This window comes from Chiloscyllium punctatum, chromosome 30 (genome assembly GCF_047496795.1).
Source record: "Chiloscyllium punctatum isolate Juve2018m chromosome 30, sChiPun1.3, whole genome shotgun sequence".
In the NCBI taxonomy this organism is placed as follows: domain Eukaryota; kingdom Metazoa; phylum Chordata; class Chondrichthyes; order Orectolobiformes; family Hemiscylliidae; genus Chiloscyllium; species Chiloscyllium punctatum.
This window is the reverse complement of record NC_092768.1, coordinates 775872-797174: the sequence shown is the minus strand read 5'-3', so window position 1 is coordinate 797174 and position 21303 is coordinate 775872. Positions and strand designations below refer to the sequence as shown.

Below are 21303 nucleotides of genomic sequence, written 5' to 3'. Positions count from 1 at the left end.
CATCTGGAGTGGGGGTGGGGGAAGGGGAAGAAAGCAGACAAGGTTTCTGGTCCGGTGAGCCTTCTTGAGGACGGCAGTTTTCATTTGTCGCCAAAAAATGAGGAAGTCTCAAATGATCATCTCCTTGGTAGATGAAAGGACAAGTTGGCCAGGGAGAGCAGAATGGAGAGTATCGTAGGTTTTGTTTGTTGACAAGAGCAGACCGCTCGGCCCTGGGAACGCATGGGACATGAAATCGGCACTCCTGCATTGAGATATGGAGCTGGCCTCTCAAAATGCCGCAGACTCCCCGGCGGGGAATTGAACCCCGGTCTCCCGCGTGACAGGCAGGGATACTAACCACTATACTACCGAGGACTGGACGACAGCGCACTCTGTCGCATCCGTATTAGGTAGAATGTTCTTATGTGAAATTTGGATTTTGTTGTCAATTTGAGTTCTCCTTTAGATCATCTTCTACCTCTGTGGAGATGATTAAGAGAATAGTTATTGTTGTTTTCATGTTTTATTATTCGACTATCTTTCTTTCAAGTAATCCGCCGCTGCTGCTGCTGCTGTAAAACAGCCTTTTCGTTGTGCCCTACCGTCTGCGTTAAACTTCGTCTGCTGCTGATCCACGCGCGCTCTCCCATTACCTGCTTCTAACAAACTGATTTGTGTACGACAGCACAAATCCAACAGCCTGGCTTCAATTCCCACTGCCAAATGGACTCAGCACGAAAGCTTCCCTTTTTCAAGCTCGTCCCCTCAGGTTCTACTACCACCCATCAATCGCTTCCTCATCAGAGAGCAGTGCTCCCGGAGGACGGTGGGGTGACTTTACTGTACGCTGCATCAGATCTCTCAGCCATGCATTTAACATCGAAACGTAGAAATTAAGTGCAGGAGTAGGCCATTCAGCCCTTCAAGTCAGGCAGAATCCGAGGAGCAGGAAAATCAGGATGCTGCCTGACTTGCTTCGCGTTTCCAGCGCCACACTGATCGAGACTCTGATTTCCAGCATCTGCAGTCCTCACTTGTTCCATTCAGCCCTTCAAGACACCGCCACCGTTCAATGTGATCACGATTGAACATGTAATTTCAGTAAGCACTCCAGCTTCCTCTCCGTACCCCTGGATCCCTTTAGCTGCAAGGTCTACGTCCGGCTCCCTCTTGAGTGTATCTCACAAACCGGCATAGCCGCATCTTCCTGTGGGAGACAAGTCCACAGGTTCACCACTCTCTGAGAGAAAAATTCTTCCTGAATCGCTTGCCCTTCGTTCGGAGACTGTGACCCCTGGTTCTGGACGTCCCCAACATTGGGAACCGGTGAACTTTTGCTGGGATCCCTCAGTACCAAGCATGGATCTGCATGGGTTTCTCTTCAGAAGGGTCAGTGTGAATGGCCTGCTTCCACACTGTGGTGCTCCTATGATGCCAACAGTGTAGGTTGAGTACCTGCACGTGCTTTCTCAAGCTTGCCTCTGTGTTGACCTTCATGTTAACCCAGCCACTGGGCTTTGTCCTTCTATCGAGAAGAGCAGACGATGCCACTCAGATGACTTTGACTTTCCACTGTGGGTGTAGTACAGTCTGCCAGCAGCAGGGGATGGTGTTGCATCACCTTGATGGCAGGATCGGGTCCAAACTCTGAGGGGTCTGACCCCTTTTTGATTGGAGCGAGGGAGAGGGGAAAGCTCACTGTCATTTGTCGCTACCGGTTGCTTAAAGGTTTTAATTTGCACGCCGTTTGCGTGCGAGTTATATGCCCACTGACGGGACGAAGTGACAACAAAATCAGAGTGGGAAACAGAAATTGCTGGAGCAAGTCAGCATCTGGAGTGGGGGTGGGGGAAGGGGAAGAAAGCAGACAAGGTTTCTGGTCCGGTGAGCCTTCTTGAGGACGGCAGTTTTCATTTGTCGCCAAAAAATGAGGAAGTCTCAAATGATCATCTCCTTGGTAGATGAAAGGACAAGTTGGCCAGGGAGAGCAGAATGGAGAGTATCGTAGGTTTTGTTTGTTGACAAGAGCAGACCGCCCGGCCCTGGGAACGCATGGGACTTGAAATCGGCACTCCTGCATTGAGATATGGAGCTGGCCTCTCAAAATGCCGCAGACTCCCCGGCGGGGAATTGAACCCCGGTCTCCCGCGTGACAGGCGGGGATACTAACCACTATACTACCGCGGACTGGACGACAGCGCGCTCTGTCGCATCCGTATTAGGTAGAATGTTCTTATGTGAAATTTGGATTTTGTTGTCAATTTGAGTTCTCCTTTAGATCATCTTCTACCTCTGTGGAGATGATTAAGAGAATAGTTATTGATGTTTTCATGTTTTATTATTCGACTATCTTTCTTTCAAGTAATCCGCCGCTGCTGCTGCTGCTGCTGTAAAACAGCCTTTTCGTTGTGCCCTACCGTCTGCGTTAAACTTCGTCTGCTGCTGATCCACGCGCGCTCTCCCATTACCTGCTTCTAACAAACTGATTTGTGTACGACAGCACAAATCCAACAGCCTGGCTTCAATTCCCACTGCCAAATGGACTCAGCACGAAAGCTTCCCTTTTTCAAGCTCGTCCCCTCAGGTTCTACTACCACCCATCAATCGCTTCCTCATCAGAGAGCAGTGCTCCCGGAGGACGGTGGGGTGACTTTACTGTACGCTGCATCAGATCTCTCAGCCATGCATTTAACATCGAAACGTAGAAATTAAGTGCAGGAGTAGGCCATTCAGCCCTTCAAGTCAGGCAGAATCCGAGGAGCAGGAAAATCAGGATGCTGCCTGACTTGCTTCGCGTTTCCAGCGCCACTCTGATCGAGACTCTGATTTCCAGCAACTGCAGTCCTCACTTGTTCCATTCAGCCCTTCAAGACACCGCCACCGTTCAATGTGATCACGATTGAACATGTAATTTCAGTAAGCACTCCAGCTTCCTCTCCGTACCCCTGGATCCCTTTAGCTGCAAGGTCTACGTCCGGCTCCCTCTTGAGTGTATCTCACAAACCGGCATAGCCGCATCTTCCTGTGGGAGACAAGTCCACAGGTTCACCACTCTCTGAGAGAAAAATTCTTCCTGAATCGCTTGCCCTTCGTTCGGAGACTGTGACCCCTGGTTCTGGACGTCCCCAACATTGGGAACCGGTGAACTTTTGCTGGGATCCCTCAGTACCAAGCATGGATCTGCATGGGTTTCTCTTCAGAAGGGTCAGTGTGAATGGCCTGCTTCCACACTGTGGTGCTCCTATGATGCCAACAGTGTAGGTTGAGTACCTGCACGTGCTTTCTCAAGCTTGCCTCTGTGTTGACCTTCATGTTAACCCAGCCACTGGGCTTTGTCCTTCTATCGAGAAGAGCAGACGATGCCACTCAGATGACTTTGACTTTCCACTGTGGGTGTAGTACAGTCTGCCAGCAGCAGGGGATGGTGTTGCATCACCTTGATGGCAGGATCGGGTCCAAACTCTGAGGGGTCTGACCCCTTTTTGATTGGAGCGAGGGAGAGGGGAAAGCTCACTGTCATTTGTCGCTACCGGTTGCTTAAAGGTTTTAATTTGCACGCCGTTTGCGTGCGAGTTATATGCCCACTGACGGGACGAAGTGACAACAAAATCAGAGTGGGAAACAGAAATTGCTGGAGCAAGTCAGCATCTGGAGTGGGGGTGGGGGAAGGGGAAGAAAGCAGACAAGGTTTCTGGTCCGGTGAGCCTTCTTGAGGACGGCAGTTTTCATTTGTCGCCAAAAAATGAGGAAGTCTCAAATGATCATCTCCTTGGTAGATGAAAGGACAAGTTGGCCAGGGAGAGCAGAATGGAGAGTATCGTAGGTTTTGTTTGTTGACAAGAGCAGACCGCTCGGCCCTGGGAACGCATGGGACTTGAAATCGGCACTCCTGCATTGAGATATGGAGCTGGCCTCTCAAAATGCCGCAGACTCCCCGGCGGGGAATTGAACCCCGGTCTCCCGCGTGACAGGCAGGGATACTAACCACTATACTACCGAGGACTGGACGACAGCGCACTCTGTCGCATCCGTATTAGGTAGAATGTTCTTATGTGAAATTTGGATTTTGTTGTCAATTTGAGTTCTCCTTTAGATCATCTTCTACCTCTGTGGAGATGATTAAGAGAATAGTTATTGTTGTTTTCATGTTTTATGATTCGACTATCTTTCTTTCAAGTAATCCGCCGCTGCTGCTGCTGCTGCTGCTGCTGTAAAACAGCCTTTTCGTTGTGCCCTACCGTCTGCGTTAAACTTCGTCTGCTGCTGATCCACGCGCGCTCTCCCATTACCTGCTTCTAACAAACTGATTTGTGTACGACAGCACAAATCCAACAGCCTGGCTTCAATTCCCACTGCCAAATGGACTCAGCACGAAAGCTTCCCTTTTTCAAGCTCGTCCCCTCAGGTTCTACTACCACCCATCAATCGCTTCCTCATCAGAGAGCAGTGCTCCCGGAGGACGGTGGGGTGACTTTACTGTACGCTGCATCAGATCTCTCAGCCATGCATTTAACATCGAAACGTAGAAATTAAGTGCAGGAGTAGGCCATTCAGCCCTTCAAGTCAGGCAGAATCCGAGGAGCAGGAAAATCAGGATGCTGCCTGACTTGCTTCGCGTTTCCAGCGCCACTCTGATCGAGACTCTGATTTCCAGCAACTGCAGTCCTCACTTGTTCCATTCAGCCCTTCAAGACACCGCCACCGTTCAATGTGATCACGATTGAACATGTAATTTCAGTAAGCACTCCAGCTTCCTCTCCGTACCCCTGGATCCCTTTAGCTGCAAGGTCTACGTCCGGCTCCCTCTTGAGTGTATCTCACAAACCGGCATAGCCGCATCTTCCTGTGGGAGACAAGTCCACAGGTTCACCACTCTCTGAGAGAAAAATTCTTCCTGAATCGCTTGCCCTTCGTTCGGAGACTGTGACCCCTGGTTCTGGACGTCCCCAACATTGGGAACCGGTGAACTTTTGCTGGGATCCCTCAGTACCAAGCATGGATCTGCATGGGTTTCTCTTCAGAAGGGTCAGTGTGAATGGCCTGCTTCCACACTGTGGTGCTCCTATGATGCCAACAGTGTAGGTTGAGTACCTGCACGTGCTTTCTCAAGCTTGCCTCTGTGTTGACCTTCATGTTAACCCAGCCACTGGGCTTTGTCCTTCTATCGAGAAGAGCAGACGATGCCACTCAGATGACTTTGACTTTCCACTGTGGGTGTAGTACAGTCTGCCAGCAGCAGGGGATGGTGTTGCATCACCTTGATGGCAGGATCGGGTCCAAACTCTGAGGGGTCTGACCCCTTTTTGATTGGAGCGAGGGAGAGGGGAAAGCTCACTGTCATTTGTCGCTACCGGTTGCTTAAAGGTTTTAATTTGCACGCCGTTTGCGTGCGAGTTATATGCCCACTGACGGGACGAAGTGACAACAAAATCAGAGTGGGAAACAGAAATTGCTGGAGCAAGTCAGCATCTGGAGTGGGGGTGGGGGAAGGGGAAGAAAGCAGACAAGGTTTCTGGTCCGGTGAGCCTTCTTGAGGACGGCAGTTTTCATTTGTCGCCAAAAAATGAGGAAGTCTCAAATGATCATCTCCTTGGTAGATGAAAGGACAAGTTGGCCAGGGAGAGCAGAATGGAGAGTATCGTAGGTTTTGTTTGTTGACAAGAGCAGACCGCTCGGCCCTGGGAACGCATGGGACTTGAAATCGGCACTCCTGCATTGAGATATGGAGCTGGCCTCTCAAAATGCCGCAGACTCCCCGGCGGGGAATTGAACCCCGGTCTCCCGCGTGACAGGCAGGGATACTAACCACTATACTACCGAGGATTGGACGACAGCGCCCTCTGTCGCATCCGTATTAGGTAGAATGTTCTTATGTGAAATTTGGATTTTGTTGTCAATTTGAGTTCTCCTTTAGATCATCTTCTACCTCTGTGGAGATGATTAAGAGAATAGTTATTGTTGTTTTCATGTTTTATGATTCGACTATCTTTCTTTCAAGTAATCCGCCGCTGCTGCTGCTGCTGCTGCTGCTGTAAAACAGCCTTTTCGTTGTGCCCTACCGTCTGCGTTAAACTTCGTCTGCTGCTGATCCACGCGCGCTCTCCCATTACCTGCTTCTAACAAACTGATTTGTGTACGACAGCACAAATCCAACAGCCTGGCTTCAATTCCCACTGCCAAATGGACTCAGCACGAAAGCTTCCCTTTTTCAAGCTCGTCCCCTCAGGTTCTACTACCACCCATCAATCGCTTCCTCATCAGAGAGCAGTGCTCCCGGAGGACGGTGGGGTGACTTTACTGTACGCTGCATCAGATCTCTCAGCCATGCATTTAACATCGAAACGTAGAAATTAAGTGCAGGAGTAGGCCATTCAGCCCTTCAAGTCAGGCAGAATCCGAGGAGCAGGAAAATCAGGATGCTGCCTGACTTGCTTCGCGTTTCCAGCGCCACTCTGATCGAGACTCTGATTTCCAGCAACTGCAGTCCTCACTTGTTCCATTCAGCCCTTCAAGACACCGCCACCGTTCAATGTGATCACGATTGAACATGTAATTTCAGTAAGCACTCGAGCTTCCACTCCGTACCCCTGGATCCCTTTAGCTGCAAGGTCTACGTCCGGCTCCCTCTTGAGTGTATCTCACAAACCGGCATAGCCGCATCTTCCTGTGGGAGACAAGTCCACAGGTTCTCCACTCTCTGAGAGAAAAATTCTTCCTGAATCGCTTGCCCTTCGTTCGGAGACTGTGACCCCTGGTTCTGGATGCCCCCAACATTGGGAACCGGTGAACTTTTGCTGGGATCCCTCAGTACCAAGCCTGGATCTGCATGGGTTTCTCTTCAGCAGGGTCAGTGTGAATGGCCTGCTTCCACACTGTGGTGCTCCTATGATGCCAACAGTGTAGGTTGAGTACCTGCACGTGCTTTCTCAAGCTTGCCTCTGTGTTGACCTTCATGTTAACCCAGCCACTGGGCTTTGTCCTTCTATCGAGAAGAGCAGACGATGCCACTCAGATGACTTTGACTTTCCACTGTGGGTGTAGTACAGTCTGCCAGCAGCAGGGGATGGTGTTGCATCACCTTGATGGCAGGATCGGGTCCAAACTCTGAGGGGTCTGACCCCTTTTTGATTGGAGCGAGGGAGAGGGGAAAGCTCACTGTCATTTGTCGCTACCGGTTGCTTAAAGGTTTTAATTTGCACGCCGTTTGCGTGCGAGTTATATGCCCACTGACGGGACGAAGTGACAACAAAATCAGAGTGGGAAACAGAAATTGCTGGAGCAAGTCAGCATCTGGAGTGGGGGTGGGGGAAGGGGAAGAAAGCAGACAAGGTTTCTGGTCCGGTGAGCCTTCTTGAGGACGGCAGTTTTCATTTGTCGCCAAAAAATGAGGAAGTCTCAAATGATCATCTCCTTGGTAGATGAAAGGACAAGTTGGCCAGGGAGAGCAGAATGGAGAGTATCGTAGGTTTTGTTTGTTGACAAGAGCAGACCGCTCGGCCCTGGGAACGCATGGGACTTGAAATCGGCACTCCTGCATTGAGATGTGGAGCTGGCCTCTCAAAATGCCGCAGACTCCCCGGCGGGGAATTGAACCCCGGTCTCCCGCGTGACAGGCGGGGATACTAACCACTATACTACCGCGGATTGGACGACAGCGCGCTCTGTCGCATCCGTATTAGGTAGAATGTTCTTATGTGAAATTTGGATTTTGTTGTCAATTTGAGTTCTCCTTTAGATCATCTTCTACCTCTGTGGAGATGATTAAGAGAATAGTTATTGATGTTTTCATGTTTTATTATTCGACTATCTTTCTTTCAAGTAATCCGCCGCTGCTGCTGCTGCTGCTGTAAAACAGCCTTTTCGTTGTGCCCTACCGTCTGCGTTAAACTTCGTCTGCTGCTGATCCACGCGCGCTCTCCCATTACCTGCTTCTAACAAACTGATTTGTGTACGACAGCACAAATCCAACAGCCTGGCTTCAATTCCCACTGCCAAATGGACTCAGCACGAAAGCTTCCCTTTTTCAAGCTCGTCCCCTCAGGTTCTACTACCACCCATCAATCGCTTCCTCATCAGAGAGCAGTGCTCCCGGAGGACGGTGGGGTGACTTTACTGTACGCTGCATCAGATCTCTCAGCCATGCATTTAACATCGAAACGTAGAAATTAAGTGCAGGAGTAGGCCATTCAGCCCTTCAAGTCAGGCAGAATCCGAGGAGCAGGAAAATCAGGATGCTGCCTGACTTGCTTCGCGTTTCCAGCGCCACTCTGACCGAGACTCTGATTTCCAGCAACTGCAGTCCTCACTTGTTCCATTCAGCCCTTCAAGACACCGCCACCGTTCAATGTGATCACGATTGAACATGTAATTTCAGTAAGCACTCCAGCTTCCTCTCCGTACCCCTGGATCCCTTTAGCTGCAAGGTCTACGTCCGGCTCCCTCTTGAGTGTATCTCACAAACCGGCATAGCCGCATCTTCCTGTGGGAGACAAGTCCACAGGTTCACCACTCTCTGAGAGAAAAATTCTTCCTGAATCGCTTGCCCTTCGTTCGGAGACTGTGACCCCTGGTTCTGGACGTCCCCAACATTGGGAACCGGTGAACTTTTGCTGGGATCCCTCAGTACCAAGCATGGATCTGCATGGGTTTCTCTTCAGAAGGGTCAGTGTGAATGGCCTGCTTCCACACTGTGGTGCTCCTATGATGCCAACAGTGTAGGTTGAGTACCTGCACGTGCTTTCTCAAGCTTGCCTCTGTGTTGACCTTCATGTTAACCCAGCCACTGGGCTTTGTCCTTCTATCGAGAAGAGCAGACGATGCCACTCAGATGACTTTGACTTTCCACTGTGGGTGTAGTACAGTCTGCCAGCAGCAGGGGATGGTGTTGCATCACCTTGATGGCAGGATCGGGTCCAAACTCTGAGGGGTCTGACCCCTTTTTGATTGGAGCGAGGGAGAGGGGAAAGCTCACTGTCATTTGTCGCTACCGGTTGCTTAAAGGTTTTAATTTGCACGCCGTTTGCGTGCGAGTTATATGCCCACTGACGGGACGAAGTGACAACAAAATCAGAGTGGGAAACAGAAATTGCTGGAGCAAGTCAGCATCTGGAGTGGGGGTGGGGGAAGGGGAAGAAAGCAGACAAGGTTTCTGGTCCGGTGAGCCTTCTTGAGGACGGCAGTTTTCATTTGTCGCCAAAAAATGAGGAAGTCTCAAATGATCATCTCCTTGGTAGATGAAAGGACAAGTTGGCCAGGGAGAGCAGAATGGAGAGTATCGTAGGTTTTGTTTGTTGACAAGAGCAGACCGCTCGGCCCTGGGAACGCATGGGACATGAAATCGGCACTCCTGCATTGAGATATGGAGCTGGCCTCTCAAAATGCCGCAGACTCCCCGGCGGGGAATTGAACCCCGGTCTCCCGCGTGACAGGCAGGGATACTAACCACTATACTACCGAGGACTGGACGACAGCGCACTCTGTCGCATCCGTATTAGGTAGAATGTTCTTATGTGAAATTTGGATTTTGTTGTCAATTTGAGTTCTCCTTTAGATCATCTTCTACCTCTGTGGAGATGATTAAGAGAATAGTTATTGTTGTTTTCATGTTTTATTATTCGACTATCTTTCTTTCAAGTAATCCGCCGCTGCTGCTGCTGCTGTAAAACAGCCTTTTCGTTGTGCCCTACCGTCTGCGTTAAACTTCGTCTGCTGCTGATCCACGCGCGCTCTCCCATTACCTGCTTCTAACAAACTGATTTGTGTACGACAGCACAAATCCAACAGCCTGGCTTCAATTCCCACTGCCAAATGGACTCAGCACGAAAGCTTCCCTTTTTCAAGCTCGTCCCCTCAGGTTCTACTACCACCCATCAATCGCTTCCTCATCAGAGAGCAGTGCTCCCGGAGGACGGTGGGGTGACTTTACTGTACGCTGCATCAGATCTCTCAGCCATGCATTTAACATCGAAACGTAGAAATTAAGTGCAGGAGTAGGCCATTCAGCCCTTCAAGTCAGGCAGAATCCGAGGAGCAGGAAAATCAGGATGCTGCCTGACTTGCTTCGCGTTGCCAGCGCCACACTGATCGAGACTCTGATTTCCAGCATCTGCAGTCCTCACTTGTTCCATTCAGCCCTTCAAGACACCGCCACCGTTCAATGTGATCACGATTGAACATGTAATTTCAGTAAGCACTCCAGCTTCCTCTCCGTACCCCTGGATCCCTTTAGCTGCAAGGTCTACGTCCGGCTCCCTCTTGAGTGTATCTCACAAACCGGCATAGCCGCATCTTCCTGTGGGAGACAAGTCCACAGGTTCACCACTCTCTGAGAGAAAAATTCTTCCTGAATCGCTTGCCCTTCGTTCGGAGACTGTGACCCCTGGTTCTGGACGTCCCCAACATTGGGAACCGGTGAACTTTTGCTGGGATCCCTCAGTACCAAGCATGGATCTGCATGGGTTTCTCTTCAGAAGGGTCAGTGTGAATGGCCTGCTTCCACACTGTGGTGCTCCTATGATGCCAACAGTGTAGGTTGAGTACCTGCACGTGCTTTCTCAAGCTTGCCTCTGTGTTGACCTTCATGTTAACCCAGCCACTGGGCTTTGTCCTTCTATCGAGAAGAGCAGACGATGCCACTCAGATGACTTTGACTTTCCACTGTGGGTGTAGTACAGTCTGCCAGCAGCAGGGGATGGTGTTGCATCACCTTGATGGCAGGATCGGGTCCAAACTCTGAGGGGTCTGACCCCTTTTTGATTGGAGCGAGGGAGAGGGGAAAGCTCACTGTCATTTGTCGCTACCGGTTGCTTAAAGGTTTTAATTTGCACGCCGTTTGCGTGCGAGTTATATGCCCACTGACGGGACGAAGTGACAACAAAATCAGAGTGGGAAACAGAAATTGCTGGAGCAAGTCAGCATCTGGAGTGGGGGTGGGGGAAGGGGAAGAAAGCAGACAAGGTTTCTGGTCCGGTGAGCCTTCTTGAGGACGGCAGTTTTCATTTGTCGCCAAAAAATGAGGAAGTCTCAAATGATCATCTCCTTGGTAGATGAAAGGACAAGTTGGCCAGGGAGAGCAGAATGGAGAGTATCGTAGGTTTTGTTTGTTGACAAGAGCAGACCGCCCGGCCCTGGGAACGCATGGGACTTGAAATCGGCACTCCTGCATTGAGATATGGAGCTGGCCTCTCAAAATGCCGCAGACTCCCCGGCGGGGAATTGAACCCCGGTCTCCCGCGTGACAGGCGGGGATACTAACCACTATACTACCGCGGACTGGACGACAGCGCGCTCTGTCGCATCCGTATTAGGTAGAATGTTCTTATGTGAAATTTGGATTTTGTTGTCAATTTGAGTTCTCCTTTAGATCATCTTCTACCTCTGTGGAGATGATTAAGAGAATAGTTATTGATGTTTTCATGTTTTATTATTCGACTATCTTTCTTTCAAGTAATCCGCCGCTGCTGCTGCTGCTGCTGTAAAACAGCCTTTTCGTTGTGCCCTACCGTCTGCGTTAAACTTCGTCTGCTGCTGATCCACGCGCGCTCTCCCATTACCTGCTTCTAACAAACTGATTTGTGTACGACAGCACAAATCCAACAGCCTGGCTTCAATTCCCACTGCCAAATGGACTCAGCACGAAAGCTTCCCTTTTTCAAGCTCGTCCCCTCAGGTTCTACTACCACCCATCAATCGCTTCCTCATCAGAGAGCAGTGCTCCCGGAGGACGGTGGGGTGACTTTACTGTACGCTGCATCAGATCTCTCAGCCATGCATTTAACATCGAAACGTAGAAATTAAGTGCAGGAGTAGGCCATTCAGCCCTTCAAGTCAGGCAGAATCCGAGGAGCAGGAAAATCAGGATGCTGCCTGACTTGCTTCGCGTTTCCAGCGCCACTCTGATCGAGACTCTGATTTCCAGCAACTGCAGTCCTCACTTGTTCCATTCAGCCCTTCAAGACACCGCCACCGTTCAATGTGATCACGATTGAACATGTAATTTCAGTAAGCACTCCAGCTTCCTCTCCGTACCCCTGGATCCCTTTAGCTGCAAGGTCTACGTCCGGCTCCCTCTTGAGTGTATCTCACAAACCGGCATAGCCGCATCTTCCTGTGGGAGACAAGTCCACAGGTTCACCACTCTCTGAGAGAAAAATTCTTCCTGAATCGCTTGCCCTTCGTTCGGAGACTGTGACCCCTGGTTCTGGACGTCCCCAACATTGGGAACCGGTGAACTTTTGCTGGGATCCCTCAGTACCAAGCATGGATCTGCATGGGTTTCTCTTCAGAAGGGTCAGTGTGAATGGCCTGCTTCCACACTGTGGTGCTCCTATGATGCCAACAGTGTAGGTTGAGTACCTGCACGTGCTTTCTCAAGCTTGCCTCTGTGTTGACCTTCATGTTAACCCAGCCACTGGGCTTTGTCCTTCTATCGAGAAGAGCAGACGATGCCACTCAGATGACTTTGACTTTCCACTGTGGGTGTAGTACAGTCTGCCAGCAGCAGGGGATGGTGTTGCATCACCTTGATGGCAGGATCGGGTCCAAACTCTGAGGGGTCTGACCCCTTTTTGATTGGAGCGAGGGAGAGGGGAAAGCTCACTGTCATTTGTCGCTACCGGTTGCTTAAAGGTTTTAATTTGCACGCCGTTTGCGTGCGAGTTATATGCCCACTGACGGGACGAAGTGACAACAAAATCAGAGTGGGAAACAGAAATTGCTGGAGCAAGTCAGCATCTGGAGTGGGGGTGGGGGAAGGGGAAGAAAGCAGACAAGGTTTCTGGTCCGGTGAGCCTTCTTGAGGACGGCAGTTTTCATTTGTCGCCAAAAAATGAGGAAGTCTCAAATGATCATCTCCTTGGTAGATGAAAGGACAAGTTGGCCAGGGAGAGCAGAATGGAGAGTATCGTAGGTTTTGTTTGTTGACAAGAGCAGACCGCTCGGCCCTGGGAACGCATGGGACTTGAAATCGGCACTCCTGCATTGAGATATGGAGCTGGCCTCTCAAAATGCCGCAGACTCCCCGGCGGGGAATTGAACCCCGGTCTCCCGCGTGACAGGCGGGGATACTAACCACTATACTACCGAGGACTGGACGACAGCGCACTCTGTCGCATCCGTATTAGGTAGAATGTTCTTATGTGAAATTTGGATTTTGTTGTCAATTTGAGTTCTCCTTTAGATCATCTTCTACCTCTGTGGAGATGATTAAGAGAATAGTTATTGTTGTTTTCATGTTTTATGATTCGACTATCTTTCTTTCAAGTAATCCGCCGCTGCTGCTGCTGCTGCTGCTGCTGTAAAACAGCCTTTTCGTTGTGCCCTACCGTCTGCGTTAAACTTCGTCTGCTGCTGATCCACGCGCGCTCTCCCATTACCTGCTTCTAACAAACTGATTTGTGTACGACAGCACAAATCCAACAGCCTGGCTTCAATTCCCACTGCCAAATGGACTCAGCACGAAAGCTTCCCTTTTTCAAGCTCGTCCCCTCAGGTTCTACTACCACCCATCAATCGCTTCCTCATCAGAGAGCAGTGCTCCCGGAGGACGGTGGGGTGACTTTACTGTACGCTGCATCAGATCTCTCAGCCATGCATTTAACATCGAAACGTAGAAATTAAGTGCAGGAGTAGGCCATTCAGCCCTTCAAGTCAGGCAGAATCCGAGGAGCAGGAAAATCAGGATGCTGCCTGACTTGCTTCGCGTTTCCAGCGCCACTCTGATCGAGACTCTGATTTCCAGCAACTGCAGTCCTCACTTGTTCCATTCAGCCCTTCAAGACACCGCCACCGTTCAATGTGATCACGATTGAACATGTAATTTCAGTAAGCACTCGAGCTTCCACTCCGTACCCCTGGATCCCTTTAGCTGCAAGGTCTACGTCCGGCTCCCTCTTGAGTGTATCTCACAAACCGGCATAGCCGCATCTTCCTGTGGGAGACAAGTCCACAGGTTCTCCACTCTCTGAGAGAAAAATTCTTCCTGAATCGCTTGCCCTTCGTTCGGAGACTGTGACCCCTGGTTCTGGATGCCCCCAACATTGGGAACCGGTGAACTTTTGCTGGGATCCCTCAGTACCAAGCCTGGATCTGCATGGGTTTCTCTTCAGCAGGGTCAGTGTGAATGGCCTGCTTCCACACTGTGGTGCTCCTATGATGCCAACAGTGTAGGTTGAGTACCTGCACGTGCTTTCTCAAGCTTGCCTCTGTGTTGACCTTCATGTTAACCCAGCCACTGGGCTTTGTCCTTCTATCGAGAAGAGCAGACGATGCCACTCAGATGACTTTGACTTTCCACTGTGGGTGTAGTACAGTCTGCCAGCAGCAGGGGATGGTGTTGCATCACCTTGATGGCAGGATCGGGTCCAAACTCTGAGGGGTCTGACCCCTTTTTGATTGGAGCGAGGGAGAGGGGAAAGCTCACTGTCATTTGTCGCTACCGGTTGCTTAAAGGTTTTAATTTGCACGCCGTTTGCGTGCGAGTTATATGCCCACTGACGGGACGAAGTGACAACAAAATCAGAGTGGGAAACAGAAATTGCTGGAGCAAGTCAGCATCTGGAGTGGGGGTGGGGGAAGGGGAAGAAAGCAGACAAGGTTTCTGGTCCGGTGAGCCTTCTTGAGGACGGCAGTTTTCATTTGTCGCCAAAAAATGAGGAAGTCTCAAATGATCATCTCCTTGGTAGATGAAAGGACAAGTTGGCCAGGGAGAGCAGAATTGAGAGTATCGTAGGTTTTGTTTGTTGACAAGAGCAGACCGCTCGGCCCTGGGAACGCATGGGACTTGAAATCGGCACTCCTGCATTGAGATATGGAGCTGGCCTCTCAAAATGCCGCAGACTCCCCGGCGGGGAATTGAACCCCGGTCTCCCGCGTGACAGGCAGGGATACTAACCACTATACTACCGAGGATTGGACGACAGCGCACTCTGTCGCATCCGTATTAGGTAGAATGTTCTTATGTGAAATTTGGATTTTGTTGTCAATTTGAGTTCTCCTTTAGATCATCTTCTACCTCTGTGGAGATGATTAAGAGAATAGTTATTGTTGTTTTCATGTTTTATGATTCGACTATCTTTCTTTCAAGTAATCCGCCGCTGCTGCTGCTGCTGCTGCTGCTGTAAAACAGCCTTTTCGTTGTGCCCTACCGTCTGCGTTAAACTTCGTCTGCTGCTGATCCACGCGCGCTCTCCCATTACCTGCTTCTAACAAACTGATTTGTGTACGACAGCACAAATCCAACAGCCTGGCTTCAATTCCCACTGCCAAATGGACTCAGCACGAAAGCTTCCCTTTTTCAAGCTCGTCCCCTCAGGTTCTACTACCACCCATCAATCGCTTCCTCATCAGAGAGCAGTGCTCCCGGAGGACGGTGGGGTGACTTTACTGTACGCTGCATCAGATCTCTCAGCCATGCATTTAACATCGAAACGTAGAAATTAAGTGCAGGAGTAGGCCATTCAGCCCTTCAAGTCAGGCAGAATCCGAGGAGCAGGAAAATCAGGATGCTGCCTGACTTGCTTCGCGTTTCCAGCGCCACTCTGATCGAGACTCTGATTTCCAGCAACTGCAGTCCTCACTTGTTCCATTCAGCCCTTCAAGACACCGCCACCGTTCAATGTGATCACGATTGAACATGTAATTTCAGTAAGCACTCCAGCTTCCTCTCCGTACCCCTGGATCCCTTTAGCTGCAAGGTCTACGTCCGGCTCCCTCTTGAGTGTATCTCACAAACCGGCATAGCCGCATCTTCCTGTGGGAGACAAGTCCACAGGTTCACCACTCTCTGAGAGAAAAATTCTTCCTGAATCGCTTGCCCTTCGTTCGGAGACTGTGACCCCTGGTTCTGGACGTCCCCAACATTGGGAACCGGTGAACTTTTGCTGGGATCCCTCAGTACCAAGCATGGATCTGCATGGGTTTCTCTTCAGAAGGGTCAGTGTGAATGGCCTGCTTCCACACTGTGGTGCTCCTATGATGCCAACAGTGTAGGTTGAGTACCTGCACGTGCTTTCTCAAGCTTGCCTCTGTGTTGACCTTCATGTTAACCCAGCCACTGGGCTTTGTCCTTCTATCGAGAAGAGCAGACGATGCCACTCAGATGACTTTGACTTTCCACTGTGGGTGTAGTACAGTCTGCCAGCAGCAGGGGATGGTGTTGCATCACCTTGATGGCAGGATCGGGTCCAAACTCTGAGGGGTCTGACCCCTTTTTGATTGGAGCGAGGGAGAGGGGAAAGCTCACTGTCATTTGTCGCTACCGGTTGCTTAAAGGTTTTAATTTGCACGCCGTTTGCGTGCGAGTTATATGCCCACTGACGGGACGAAGTGACAACAAAATCAGAGTGGGAAACAGAAATTGCTGGAGCAAGTCAGCATCTGGAGTGGGGGTGGGGGAAGGGGAAGAAAGCAGACAAGGTTTCTGGTCCGGTGAGCCTTCTTGAGGACGGCAGTTTTCATTTGTCGCCAAAAAATGAGGAAGTCTCAAATGATCATCTCCTTGGTAGATGAAAGGACAAGTTGGCCAGGGAGAGCAGAATGGAGAGTATCGTAGGTTTTGTTTGTTGACAAGAGCAGACCGCTCGGCCCTGGGAACGCATGGGACTTGAAATCGGCACTCCTGCATTGAGATATGGAGCTGGCCTCTCAAAATGCCGCAGACTCCCCGGCGGGGAATTGAACCCCGGTCTCCCGCGTGACAGGCAGGGATACTAACCACTATACTACCGAGGATTGGACGACAGCGCACTCTGTCGCATCCGTATTAGGTAGAATGTTCTTATGTGAAATTTGGATTTTGTTGTCAATTTGAGTTCTCCTTTAGATCATCTTCTACCTCTGTGGAGATGATTAAGAGAATAGTTATTGTTGTTTTCATGTTTTATGATTCGACTATCTTTCTTTCAAGTAATCCGCCGCTGCTGCTGCTGCTGCTGCTGCTGTAAAACAGCCTTTTCGTTGTGCCCTACCGTCTGCGTTAAACTTCGTCTGCTGCTGATCCACGCGCGCTCTCCCATTACCTGCTTCTAACAAACTGATTTGTGTACGACAGCACAAATCCAACAGCCTGGCTTCAATTCCCACTGCCAAATGGACTCAGCACGAAAGCTTCCCTTTTTCAAGCTCGTCCCCTCAGGTTCTACTACCACCCATCAATCGCTTCCTCATCAGAGAGCAGTGCTCCCGGAGGACGGTTGGGTGACTTTACTGTACGCTGCATCAGATCTCTCAGCCATGCATTTAACATCGAAACGTAGAAATTAAGTGCAGGAGTAGGCCATTCAGCCCTTCAAGTCAGGCAGAATCCGAGGAGCAGGAAAATCAGGATGCTGCCTGACTTGCTTCGCGTTTCCAGCGCCACTCTGATCGAGACTCTGATTTCCAGCAACTGCAGTCCTCACTTGTTCCATTCAGCCCTTCAAGACACCGCCACCGTTCAATGTGATCACGATTGAACATGTAATTTCAGTAAGCACTCGAGCTTCCACTCCGTACCCCTGGATCCCTTTAGCTGCAAGGTCTACGTCCGGCTCCCTCTTGAGTGTATCTCACAAACCGGCATAGCCGCATCTTCCTGTGGGAGACAAGTCCACAGGTTCTCCACTCTCTGAGAGAAAAATTCTTCCTGAATCGCTTGCCCTTCGTTCGGAGACTGTGACCCCTGGTTCTGGATGCCCCCAACATTGGGAACCGGTGAACTTTTGCTGGGATCCCTCAGTACCAAGCCTGGATCTGCATGGGTTTCTCTTCAGCAGGGTCAGTGTGAATGGCCTGCTTCCACACTGTGGTGCTCCTATGATGCCAACAGTGTAGGTTGAGTACCTGCACGTGCTTTCTCAAGCTTGCCTCTGTGTTGACCTTCATGTTAACCCAGCCACTGGGCTTTGTCCTTCTATCGAGAAGAGCAGACGATGCCACTCAGATGACTTTGACTTTCCACTGTGGGTGTAGTACAGTCTGCCAGCAGCAGGGGATGGTGTTGCATCACCTTGATGGCAGGATCGGGTCCAAACTCTGAGGGGTCTGACCCCTTTTTGATTGGAGCGAGGGAGAGGGGAAAGCTCACTGTCATTTGTCGCTACCGGTTGCTTAAAGGTTTTAATTTGCACGCCGTTTGCGTGCGAGTTATATGCCCACTGACGGGACGAAGTGACAACAAAATCAGAGTGGGAAACAGAAATTGCTGGAGCAAGTCAGCATCTGGAGTGGGGGTGGGGGAAGGGGAAGAAAGCAGACAAGGTTTCTGGTCCGGTGAGCCTTCTTGAGGACGGCAGTTTTCATTTGTCGCCAAAAAATGAGGAAGTCTCAAATGATCATCTCCTTGGTAGATGAAAGGACAAGTTGGCCAGGGAGAGCAGAATGGAGAGTATCGTAGGTTTTGTTTGTTGACAAGAGCAGACCGCTCGGCCCTGGGAACGCATGGGACTTGAAATCGGCACTCCTGCATTGAGATATGGAGCTGGCCTCTCAAAATGCCGCAGACTCCCCGGCGGGGAATTGAACCCCGGTCTCCCGCGTGACAGGCAGGGATACTAACCACTATACTACCGAGGATTGGACGACAGCGCACTCTGTCGCATCCGTATTAGGTAGAATGTTCTTATGTGAAATTTGGATTTTGTTGTCAATTTGAGTTCTCCTTTAGATCATCTTCTACCTCTGTGGAGATGATTAAGAGAATAGTTATTGTTGTTTTCATGTTTTATGATTCGACTATCTTTCTTTCAAGTAATCCGCCGCTGCTGCTGCTGCTGCTGCTGCTGTAAAACAGCCTTTTCGTTGTGCCCTACCGTCTGCGTTAAACTTCGTCTGCTGCTGATCCACGCGCGCTCTCCCATTACCTGCTTCTAACAAACTGATTTGTGTACGACAGCACAAATCCAACAGCCTGGCTTCAATTCCCACTGCCAAATGGACTCAGCACGAAAGCTTCCCTTTTTCAAGCTCGTCCCCTCAGGTTCTACTACCACCCATCAATCGCTTCCTCATCAGAGAGCAGTGCTCCCGGAGGACGGTGGGGTGACTTTACTGTACGCTGCATCAGATCTCTCAGCCATGCATTTAACATCGAAACGTAGAAATTAAGTGCAGGAGTAGGCCATTCAGCCCTTCAAGTCAGGCAGAATCCGAGGAGCAGGAAAATCAGGATGCTGCCTGACTTGCTTCGCGTTTCCAGCGCCACTCTGATCGAGACTCTGATTTCCAGCAACTGCAGTCCTCACTTGTTCCATTCAGCCCTTCAAGACACCGCCACCGTTCAATGTGATCACGATTGAACATGTAATTTCAGTAAGCACTCGAGCTTCCACTCCGTACCCCTGGATCCCTTTAGCTGCAAGGTCTACGTCCGGCTCCCTCTTGAGTGTATCTCACAAACCGGCATAGCCGCATCTTCCTGTGGGAGACAAGTCCACAGGTTCTCCACTCTCTGAGAGAAAAATTCTTCCTGAATCGCTTGCCCTTCGTTCGGAGACTGTGACCCCTGGTTCTGGATGCCCCCAACATTGGGAACCGGTGAACTTTTGCTGGGATCCCTCAGTACCAAGCCTGGATCTGCATGGGTTTCTCTTCAGCAGGGTCAGTGTGAATGGCCTGCTTCCACACTGTGGTGCTCCTATGATGCCAACAGTGTAGGTTGAGTACCTGCACGTGCTTTCTCAAGCTTGCCTCTGTGTTGACCTTCATGTTAACCCAGCCACTGGGCTTTGTCCTTCTATCGAGAAGAGCAGACGATGCCACTCAGATGACTTTGACTTTCCACTGTGGGTGTAGTACAGTCTGCCAGCAGCAGGGGATGGTGTTGCATCACCTTGATGGCAGGATCGGGTCCAAACTCTGAGGGGTCTGACCCCTTTTTGATTGGAGCGAGGGAGAGGGGAAAGCTCACTGTCATTTGTCGCTACCGGTTGCTTAAAGGTTTTAATTTGCACGCCGTTTGCGTGCGAGTTATATGCCCACTGACGGGACGAAGTGACAACAAAATCAGAGTGGGAAACAGAAATTGCTGGAGCAAGTCAGCATCTGGAGTGGGGGTGGGGGAAGGGGAAGAAAGCAGACAAGGTTTCTGGTCCGGTGAGCCTTCTTGAGGACGGCAGTTTTCATTTGTCGCCAAAAAATGAGGAAGTCTCAAATGATCATCTCCTTGGTAGATGAAAGGACAAGTTGGCCAGGGAGAGCAGAATGGAGAGTATCGTAGGTTTTGTTTGTTGACAAGAGCAGACCGCTCGGCCCTGGGAACGCATGGGACTTGAAATCGGCACTCCTGCATTGAGATATGGAGCTGGCCTCTCAAAATGCCGCAGACTCCCCGGCGGGGAATTGAACCCCGGTCTCCCGCGTGACAGGCGGGGATACTAACCACTATACTACCGAGGATTGGACGACAGCGCACTCTGTCGCATCCGTATTAGGTAGAATGTTCTTATGTGAAATTTGGATTTTGTTGTCAATTTGAGTTCTCCTTTAGATCATCTTCTACCTCTGTGGAGATGATTAAGAGAATAGTTATTGTTGTTTTCATGTTTTATTATTCGACTATCTTTCTTTCAAGTAATCCGCCGCTGCTGCTGCTGCTGCTGTAAAACAGCCTTTTCGTTGTGCCCTATCGTCTGCGTTAAACTTCGTCTGCTGCTGATCCACGCGCGCTCTCCCATTACCTGCTTCTAACAAACTGATTTGTGTACGACAGCACAAATCCAACAGCCTGGCTTCAATTCCCACTGCCAAATGGACTCAGCACGAAAGCTTCCCTTTTTCAAGCTCGTCCCCTCAGGTTCTACTACCACCCATCAATCGCTTCCTCATCAGAGAGCAGTGCTCCCGGAGGACGGTGGGGTGACTTTACTGTACGCTGCATCAGATCTCTCAGCCATGCATTTAACATCGAAACGTAGAAATTAAGTGCAGGAGTAGGCCATTCAGCCCTTCAAGTCAGGCAGAATCCGAGGAGCAGGAAAATCAGGATGCTGCCTGACTTGCTTCGCGTTTCCAGCGCCACTCTGATCGAGACTCTGATTTCCAGCAACTGCAGTCCTCACTTGTTCCATTCAGCCCTTCAAGACACCGCCACCGTTCAATGTGATCACGATTGAACATGTAATTTCAGTAAGCACTCCAGCTTCCTCTCCGTACCCCTGGATCCCTTTAGCTGCAAGGTCTACGTCCGGCTCCCTCTTGAGTGTATCTCACAAACCGGCATAGCCGCATCTTCCTGTGGGAGACAAGTCCACAGGTTCACCACTCTCTGAGAGAAAAATTCTTCCTGAATCGCTTGCCCTTCGTTCGGAGACTGTGACCCCTGGTTCTGGACGTCCCCAACATTGGGAA

The 21303-nt window shown here is 50.4% G+C and overlaps 12 non-coding genes across 12 annotated transcripts; all 12 read right to left on the bottom strand.

Annotated features, from left to right (window-relative positions):
* Positions 1 to 285: 285 nt before the first annotated feature.
* trnad-guc (transfer RNA aspartic acid (anticodon GUC)) lies at positions 286 to 357 on the bottom strand. Its single transcript has one exon. It is a non-coding gene; the product is annotated as a tRNA-Asp (tRNA).
* Positions 358 to 2097: 1740 nt separating this feature from the next.
* trnad-guc (transfer RNA aspartic acid (anticodon GUC)) lies at positions 2098 to 2169 on the bottom strand. The gene has a single exon. It is a non-coding gene; the product is annotated as a tRNA-Asp (tRNA).
* A 1743-nt stretch (positions 2170 to 3912) lies between these two features.
* Positions 3913 to 3984, bottom strand: trnad-guc (transfer RNA aspartic acid (anticodon GUC)). The gene has a single exon. It is a non-coding gene; the product is annotated as a tRNA-Asp (tRNA).
* Positions 3985 to 5733: 1749 nt separating this feature from the next.
* On the bottom strand, positions 5734 to 5805 carry trnad-guc (transfer RNA aspartic acid (anticodon GUC)). Its single transcript has one exon. It is a non-coding gene; the product is annotated as a tRNA-Asp (tRNA).
* Positions 5806 to 7554: 1749 nt separating this feature from the next.
* On the bottom strand, positions 7555 to 7626 carry trnad-guc (transfer RNA aspartic acid (anticodon GUC)). The gene has a single exon. It is a non-coding gene; the product is annotated as a tRNA-Asp (tRNA).
* A 1743-nt stretch (positions 7627 to 9369) lies between these two features.
* Positions 9370 to 9441, bottom strand: trnad-guc (transfer RNA aspartic acid (anticodon GUC)). The gene has a single exon. It is a non-coding gene; the product is annotated as a tRNA-Asp (tRNA).
* Positions 9442 to 11181: 1740 nt separating this feature from the next.
* Positions 11182 to 11253, bottom strand: trnad-guc (transfer RNA aspartic acid (anticodon GUC)). Its single transcript has one exon. It is a non-coding gene; the product is annotated as a tRNA-Asp (tRNA).
* Positions 11254 to 12996: 1743 nt separating this feature from the next.
* On the bottom strand, positions 12997 to 13068 carry trnad-guc (transfer RNA aspartic acid (anticodon GUC)). The gene has a single exon. It is a non-coding gene; the product is annotated as a tRNA-Asp (tRNA).
* Positions 13069 to 14817: 1749 nt separating this feature from the next.
* On the bottom strand, positions 14818 to 14889 carry trnad-guc (transfer RNA aspartic acid (anticodon GUC)). The gene has a single exon. It is a non-coding gene; the product is annotated as a tRNA-Asp (tRNA).
* Positions 14890 to 16638: 1749 nt separating this feature from the next.
* Positions 16639 to 16710, bottom strand: trnad-guc (transfer RNA aspartic acid (anticodon GUC)). The gene has a single exon. It is a non-coding gene; the product is annotated as a tRNA-Asp (tRNA).
* A 1749-nt stretch (positions 16711 to 18459) lies between these two features.
* On the bottom strand, positions 18460 to 18531 carry trnad-guc (transfer RNA aspartic acid (anticodon GUC)). The gene has a single exon. It is a non-coding gene; the product is annotated as a tRNA-Asp (tRNA).
* A 1749-nt stretch (positions 18532 to 20280) lies between these two features.
* On the bottom strand, positions 20281 to 20352 carry trnad-guc (transfer RNA aspartic acid (anticodon GUC)). The gene has a single exon. It is a non-coding gene; the product is annotated as a tRNA-Asp (tRNA).
* Positions 20353 to 21303: the final 951 nt, after the last annotated feature.